The sequence below is a fragment of the Mytilus galloprovincialis genome, chromosome 14, assembly GCF_965363235.1.
Source record: "Mytilus galloprovincialis chromosome 14, xbMytGall1.hap1.1, whole genome shotgun sequence".
NCBI lineage: Eukaryota > Metazoa > Mollusca > Bivalvia > Mytilida > Mytilidae > Mytilus > Mytilus galloprovincialis.
Genome location: NC_134851.1, coordinates 14,056,080 through 14,064,713, shown reverse-complemented (window position 1 = coordinate 14,064,713; position 8,634 = coordinate 14,056,080). Strand labels below are relative to the sequence as shown.

Genomic DNA, 8,634 nt, shown 5'->3' with positions numbered 1-8,634 from the left:
ACAAAAACACTTCATAGAAAACTAAAAGTCGATTCACAACGTACCCCTTCATAAACCGGGTGTTAACTGTGTGCTCTAGATAGAGTTTTGTTGGGGTTTTGTTACATGATGGCTCAAAATTTGACAAAAACTGAAGCTGTCATTTTGCCCGTTGTTTTCTACATACTTGAAATTAACTGCTGTGTTTCAAATTGCATTTTTTATTTGACTAAACCTTGTACATACTATAAATTCAGAAGTACGACACGATGGTGTTTCTATCACATATCCAAGCTGTGTTACCTAAACGTTTTAGTATCAATTACAGAATATTTTCAAAATGGCCAAAGTGTGAAATATATTCAGCGAGAATCCTATCTTATCCAGAGTGGTTTCCAGATAAAAAAAAGATAACTATTCTTTCAAGTTTTGTAGAACCATATAATTTTATAATATTTTTTTTATCAATACTTCGTTGATAGACAACCATTTTAGATTTAAGTATAAAGGTGTATCGCTGGACATCAACGTGAATAAAATTATATGAAAGAGAGATCATGTGAGTACATGTGTTATGACGTATATACATCGGTTTCATTATCTGTTAGAATGTCCATTTTTTTAACGGCAGTAGAACATTATACCGTGATATGTACTATTTGGCTCGTGTTAATACACTAAAGTTTGGAATTAGTTATCAAAAGTACCAGGAAAATTGATGAGCAAATTGAACAAAAAGACATAGCTAAAAAGATTATGTAAGTGTAATGAGTGTGTAAATAAACATGTGGGTCCTCTTGGTTAAAATGTATAATATTTTGAAACCAATGTATTGTATATATGTTTTGTAAATAGATGCATATTTATGTACATATTTTGCACCCTTTCTGTACCTATGGTTCTGCAATGGTTATGAGAAAATAAAGATATTGTATTGTTTCTTGTCTTGTGTACTTATGATTGTTCGTTGGTCGTTGGTCGTTTTTGGTCTTTGTTTTGTCAGTTTGTGTTCTACTCATGCGTTAGAATATTCATTTAGTGTCTTCCGCCTCTCTTTTGTAAGATATGTTTCTAGTTTGATTATTTTATATTTATGACAAATAATGGTTAGCATTTGAAACAAATGTAAATCAAGGAATGATTGCGAGGGTTTTATTTATGCGAATAATGCAACTGAATTATTAGTGCAATAATACATTCTATAACTTTCCCTTAGCATTAAACGATATATTAAGATAAGTATGAATGAAGTAGAAAGAGGCGGAAGAAATCAAGATTGAAGTTATAAGTACGGTGACCAGATTCATTTTTTTTTAATTTTATCGTCAAACATACTATATGGCTATATTATATATCATTGTATTCGGCAAAATGAGTACTTTTGGAATATCGATGTCGTCCAAAAGAAATGTAGTAACAGTTTTGAATACATTAAGGTCAAAGATCAACATACTGGTTTTTTTTTACTTCTATATTTTCAAAATTGAAATATATATAAGCATCATCTTGTGTTTAATTTCAGATACAGACATTTAAAACAATAAACAAGTTTATTTCATTTGCGGAAAGAATACCAAGTGGAATTTATATTATAATGACAGGTTATGGAGATCTACCTACCTGCCCATTTATATCAAAACCCAGACGAATTATCTCGAAAATTTAAAAAAAAGGAACTTATTACTTAGTAATCGATTAATTCTGAAAACTGGCGTTTTTCAAACACTTGTTCTATTATACAAGATCAATACAAATTCCGGTATAGTTACAGTAGTTACCTTGCCGGGTGACATTCAACCTTAGCAATAAATGATAAATGTTGTTTTCAATTGTTTATTTTGCAAAAGCTCTTGCATGTAATTCATTACAACCAAAAACCACTAATTACCTCGAAAACAATTACAATAAAAAATCCAATCAAAATGATCCACAAAACAGATTTCATCTAGGAGTATCATCTGGTTCATCTGTCAAGGAATTTTTACATAATTATGACCCTTGAAAGGAGCAAAGCTCCGTACTTGTATAAGGTTTTGTTTAAAAAAAAACACATGACTTTTTAAATGGAGATTTTTCCTTACATGATCACACAAGATCCTGCAAGAATTCTGCTGACATATGCACTTCAAAATACACGGGATGTAATGATTTTTTAATTTTCGCCTACCGTAAAAATCGTTGTGATACGAAATATCATTTACAGATTAACATTATACTATCGGTCCGGTTCAACATTTTTGTACAAGTCGAATTTCCAGAGAAAACCTGTATCTTCGATTTGTAGTGTATATTTTGTTTCAATGCACAAGTCGAAGTAATGCTTCTGAGATAAATGATTTTGATAATGTTGTTTAATAAATGTTTGAAAAATCAAATAAATGTTGATTATTTTACATTTAACGAAAAATAGATGATGAAAAAGAATTGAAACGTACTCTTTTAAATGCAAAATATTTGTCGTTTTCAATTTTTACAAAAACTTTTCAATAACGGATTATTTTGCTAAACTTTGTTTGATATTTGTTAAAATAAGGTGTAACAACAGTGTTTCTTATAACAGAAAGCATATCACGAATGTTCTTTTAAAATGAAGACCTTAAAACTTTTGAATGTCAATTTTTCTTTAAAGTAAGGAAGTGTACTTCAAAGCCCATTTTACAAAAATTGCACATTACGATTTTTTTACGACAAGTCAAAATGTGAAGTGTAACCTTTGAACTATTAATACTGTGATTTATAGCCGTATAGTCCGAATGACGATTTAAATCCTTAAATAAGAGGCTTTTCCTTACGTGGTCACCGTACTATATGATCTCGAGATACTTATATTATTTTTCATCTTCGGTTTCTATTCCAGTTGTTTTGTTTATTACGTTTTGACTTCTCAATTCATAATTTGTTTATTAGTATTTTTCCTATTTCCTTTAATTTGTCAAACTGGTTGACTTTTGTCGAACTTCCGATTTCTAATTAGAATACGTCATAATTAAATTATTCAAGATGTGTTTTTAATGTCTTAGTATAGAAAAAAATATTTTAAAATGAAATGTTTATTAGGCTGACTAAGATGTACTGAAAATTATTCAGACTTCGTTCATCCCAGTATACTGTTCATGTCTATACGCGTGTTTATATATTGTTGTAAATACAAATGTTTTAATCGTTACTCTTAAAAAGAGAGAGAGAGAGAGATTTAGCGGCTTAACCTTTTCTGGTTGTACATATTCTTGTTTTTGTTTTTCTTCTTCGAGTTATTTGATTAAAGAGAATACCCACAGTTCAGAGTTGAATGAATACTCGGAAGTACTTCGACTAAATAAAAATAAAAAAATTGTTAATTGAATTTTGCATTATGAAGACGAAAAGATACCAATAGATCAAAGTCTATTTACAGTACTTCGAATGCATTGCGCACTTTAAAGTTGTACAAGATTTTTCAAGATAGCCTGCGGGAATTTCCATAATGTCCATTTTCTTTGTAATCTATAATATAGCCCTTTTATCGACCAATTATTAAATCGTATCTATTTTCGGCTTATCTAGAAATACTCAATAAATATAAATACATGTTTGTAACGTTCATTTTGATTTGATAAGTTCACACCTTTTCTAGTATCTGATCCCTGATTGATGGGTTGGTAATGTCCGTGTAGATGCAACCGTGTGTAAGGGATTTGAAAATTAATGATTTTATTTCAGTTGCATTGAAAATAAGATAGTATTCTATTTGAAGTTTTGCAAGCTGTCTATACATAAATTACAAATTTGATTTCCTTGTACATGTACTTCTAAAAATGGAGCACATGTAGTAAAATCAAATTTTTCCCATATTACAGTTTTAACCTTTTACAGAGGTTATCTGCTAATAAGTATGTCATACATTTTGACAACGCTTTTAAAAATAACACGAAAAATTTATCATAATTACGTAAATTATTATGTATTTTACACCATTTGTATGCATTGTTAGCTTGAGCGAATATATTTATTTCTAATTGTTTTAAAATATCTGTATTTGAATAATATAAAATATCGTGCTCGATATAACTTTGCATGCACATTTAAGAACAGTAAATAACAAATGCCCCGTTTAATTGGATGGCGTATTTTGTCAATTCTACTGTTGGTAAAATAACTCATCATACATGTCATAGATATTTGGATTACTATTTTGTACGCTCAGAGTTACCGAAAACATAAATGTGCAATTACAGTGGACACTTCCAAAATATTATAAATGAATAATTTTGAATACTTTTAGTACAATTGTATTGTTATGGCATAAGCTGAGTTTTTCAAATATAGTACTATAAAATTTAAGGAATCTTAACGTATACTTGTAATTTTCTAGTTATTTGTACCTATGACAAGATTAATGAACTGTTATGTAATGTTTTAAATGCGTTCTAGAATTTTAAACAAACCCCTATCATTTCGGGTTATCACTGGGGTTTCACAGATTGCATCGAATTTATTATTACTTTTAGTTAATATTTAACTAGAAGTATCGTAAGTTAAATATAACGATTATTTTCAAATCGAACATAACTTAACCGGAAAGTTATTTTTTAACTATATACCTTAAACCGATGATGTAGGTAAGTTCTTTAATGATTTCGTTTACTGAAGATCGCTACCATTTATTGCTATTAACTTATCAAGGTATACATATAGTCCAATTAACTACTTTTTTCTAATCAACATCTAGTCATGAAAATCTAACAAAAATATTCCGTTTTATTTTTTTAAAAATACTTGATTATTTAAAAGAAACAGAAACACAATTTGAAAGCTTTTTGTGTAAGAGAGGCAGTTAAAAGTTAAAATCGCAATCGAAAAAATAGAAAAACAAAGAAACATTGATTGTATTTTTCCGATATGAGATGAATCCGTTATTGTTTGTTAAAGGGTACGTACTGACATGCTTTCTACTTGGAACCATTCCGTATCAAATACATCGACAACATATATCATGTTTTAATGCGAGCGACTCGAATAAGTCTTCCGTAGATGAGATACGTCTGGTATATTTGATGATTTTAACCGTTTTTCATACGTTTCAAGCTCTGTACTCTTTGATGGAAAATTAAAGTAACGCATCAAGGCTGGTGTTACACTGTAAAAAAGCATTAAGCAAATACTCACCCATGCACATCGTTGTCCTTTGCTCCTCCGAGAATAACAATCATCCTTATCTTTATACTAAATTTTGAAATTGCAATTGAAATATTGTTTTCCATATGATTGTCTATTAGTTTTAGCCATTGCTTATTGCTGGTGTTGTGAATTATTGTTTTAAAAATAAAAACTGTATAAGTGTTCATTTTCAGGATATATATTGTCTTCTGATCACACTGATTACTTGGTTATCCAAATAGGTTTGTTATCCTAAATAGCCAAGTTACCACAAGTTACCTACACACATTGTACCATGGGAGGGTAAGTATTGAGTTCCGTTATGAATGTTTATAAGATTTGAAGTAAAGAACAAAACGACAACAACAAAAGACAAACAACTAGAAATAGACAATTAAGGAAGCAGTCGGGTGAAAATAAAACAAAATACAATCCAAAATATATACATTGAGCCAGAAGCGCATTTCTTAAGGATTTAAATAAGCTAAAATTGTTAGTAGGTTGAGGAACTCCTTATTTGATTTTTTAGAAATAATTGGCGCAGGAAAAGGCGAGCAAGGACTTTACCTTATTACTAGCATTGACATTATTTTGGGTCACAAACGTGAGAACCTTTGATGTAGGAAAAATTTCAAGGAGTCCTAACATCTCACAAAAGTTCTTAAACCTGGCATGACTGCTTCCTTACGTAGACACAAAACAACTGTTGACATGAGGACGCATCTGTTTTTAAGAAGTTGTTATTTGGGACATTGTGAATTTTGCCAAATTCAAAGGAGGCAAAGCAACAAAAAAAAAATGGTTGTTTATCGCCTATTCAAAAGTAAAACCGTTAAAGATGAAATATTTTGGTTGTCAGTCTCATACCATATATTTTACAATACTAAATAATGATCACCTAACAATATGTATACGTAATGATCATTTAATAAATTCCTACACAAATGACACTTCTAAAAACACCTATCAATAATTATAAGTAAATTCGTCTATTCATTGTTTCGATTTGTTTCCGAGTAAAACCTATCAGTGTATTTTTTCGATGACTTGAAGGTTCTACTGCATGCGCAAGATCATTTTTCTGAAGTTGTAACAATATATCTGACTCACAAATAAAGCAAATAACCGATTTGTGACCAGGAAATCAAATATCGAAACATAAATGCAAAACATTCATTAAGGCTTTTTTTTTTTTTTTTCTTTTTTAGAATTAAGAAGTATGATGCAGAAAACAAGATCGTGATTATAAAGCTTGGTCGATCGGACGACCCTTTGATGCACCAGGTCAATCGCTTTGGGTGTGTGTTGCTCTTCGTGATAGTCGCCATTGGCTTAAGTGCTCAACGATTTGCAAAGTCGCCCATCCAGTGCTGGTGTCCCGCACAGTTTCCGGATTTTCAAGTAAATTACATCAACGACTACTGTTGGGTTCGGAATACTTATGTAGTAGATTTCAATGAAAGTTTATCGACAGCTTCAAGCATCAAGAAGACAAGGATAATTCAATATTATCAATGGATACCTTTGATCTTGGTCTTTCAAGCCTTATCTTTTTTCGTGCCAAGAATAGTTTGGCTAGCATGTAGTGGATATTCTTTAAACATAAAGAAGCTTCTAAAAATGGCCGATGATATTACTTTATCACATGGAAACGATAAACATGAACTAATTCAAGCGACCGTACAGTATTTAAAAAAATACCTAAAAAATCAAAACTGTCTAAACATAAGGTACAGAACATGGGAGGGGCCCCGGGAACTACTAGCATCATATGGATTACATAAAGGTAACGTTTTGGTGTTCATCTTTTTGATGACATCACTGCTGTACGCTGTTTCAACTGTCGGACAATTTTTTATGGTAGATATTTTACTAGGGGTGGATTTTAAGACCTTAGGTTTCGATGTCATGTCACGTGTGTATAACGATAAAACAATTGCCGATCACAGAAGATTTCCTATCGTAACTTTTTGCGATTTTGATATAAGACAAATGACAAATTTACAAACATGGACTGTACAATGCTCGCTACCAATTAACATGTACAGTGAGATGATTTTTATAATCGACTGGTTCATTCTAGTTTTTATGACAATCTTAAACTTTGCCTACTTTATTTACCATCTTGTCTCAACCATACTGCCATATCGGGCAGAAATCTATATTCGAAAGTTTATGGAAATAGATGGAGAGCGTGTGTCAAAATACCAAACGATTTCTGAACATGAACTTGAAAAACAAAGGGATTTTATTCATTGTTATTTGCGGAGGGATGGTGTTTTTCTGATATGGTTAATGAGCAATAAAGTAAATCCTGTTGTAGCTGGGGAAATAGTCAACAATTTATGGAAGAGCTATCAATCAGAATGATTTCTTCCAATTAAAGAATGATTCAAATTAAGCCAAAACATTGACCAATCAGAATAGCTAATTATTATAGTTTTTAGATTTTAGTTGCGAAAATCAAAATAACTTCTTTTCTTTGCTGCGATCCGCAATTATCTAATATGAATTTTAAAATATATATATGTAGGTAAAAATATACAGAATATAGCTTTCATATCGTTGGTTCTTCAAGGAAATTTACCACAGAAAGTTATATGTTAGTTTAAATAACAATATGTTGGGGTTTTCCACACAAAGTTCAATGGAGGTTCATTTAGCATGTTGATTTATTCTAACAAAAATAATGTGCAATTTCTATATTATTTCAGTTAATATCTGTAACTATTTTGTTAATTATATATTTAGCATAATGATCATAGCATATAACAATCAATGTTAAAATTGAGAATGGGAACGGGGAATGTGTCAGAGACAAAACTCGACCAAAGAGCAGACAACAGCCGAAGGCCACCAATATAATCTTCAATGCAGCGAGAAAATCCCGCACCTGTAAGCGTGCTTTAGCAGGCCCCTAAACAAAAATGTATACTAGTTCAGTGATAATGGACTTCATACTTAACTCCGAAATATATATAAAAAAAAACTAAAATTAAAAATCTTGCAAGACTAACAAAGGCCAGAGATTTCTGACTTGGGACAAGCGCAATAATGAGAACATGTTTTTTAAGATCTCAGCCCTATAGTTTATTTAGAATAATATTCAACACAAATTATAATGTGTATTTTACAAATACATAATTCTTTGTTATTACAATATGCGTTTTGTATCTATTTTAAACTGTTACAAAAAAAACCCCGATTATAGTACATAAAAAGCTATGTTATTTTTGAAGTATATTGTTTTTTTAAACAAATAAGTGTGTATGCATACATATGTATCTATTGTATTATGTATAACAAGTTAACCTCAATGTTAATCTAATAAGTACACTTACATGTAGCTCTATGGTAATTCTTGGACCAATTGATTTTAGCACGCAAAATGATTAATTTTCGCACACGCCAAAAAATTTAGCTCGGATTTGTTTTCACTTCATCAATTTCTAACTGTTGAACAGCGGAATACAAATGTTGCCTTTATTTCCAATAGAATTATAGCACATACATTGTTTT

At 30.6% G+C, this 8,634-nt stretch overlaps 1 long non-coding RNA gene across 2 annotated transcripts; it reads left to right on the top strand.

The window, feature by feature from the left end:
* Nucleotides 1–458: 458 nt before the first annotated feature.
* Nucleotides 459–7,259, top strand: LOC143058460 (uncharacterized). Of its 2 annotated transcripts, none has more exons than XR_012973072.1 (3): nt 459–538; nt 5,310–5,418; nt 6,324–7,259. It is a non-coding gene; the product is annotated as an uncharacterized LOC143058460 (long non-coding RNA). The 2 variants fall into 2 exon arrangements; XR_012973071.1 differs by lacking the exon at nt 459–538 and adding an exon at nt 4,451–4,577.
* The last annotated feature ends 1,375 nt before the right edge of the window (nt 7,260–8,634 follow it).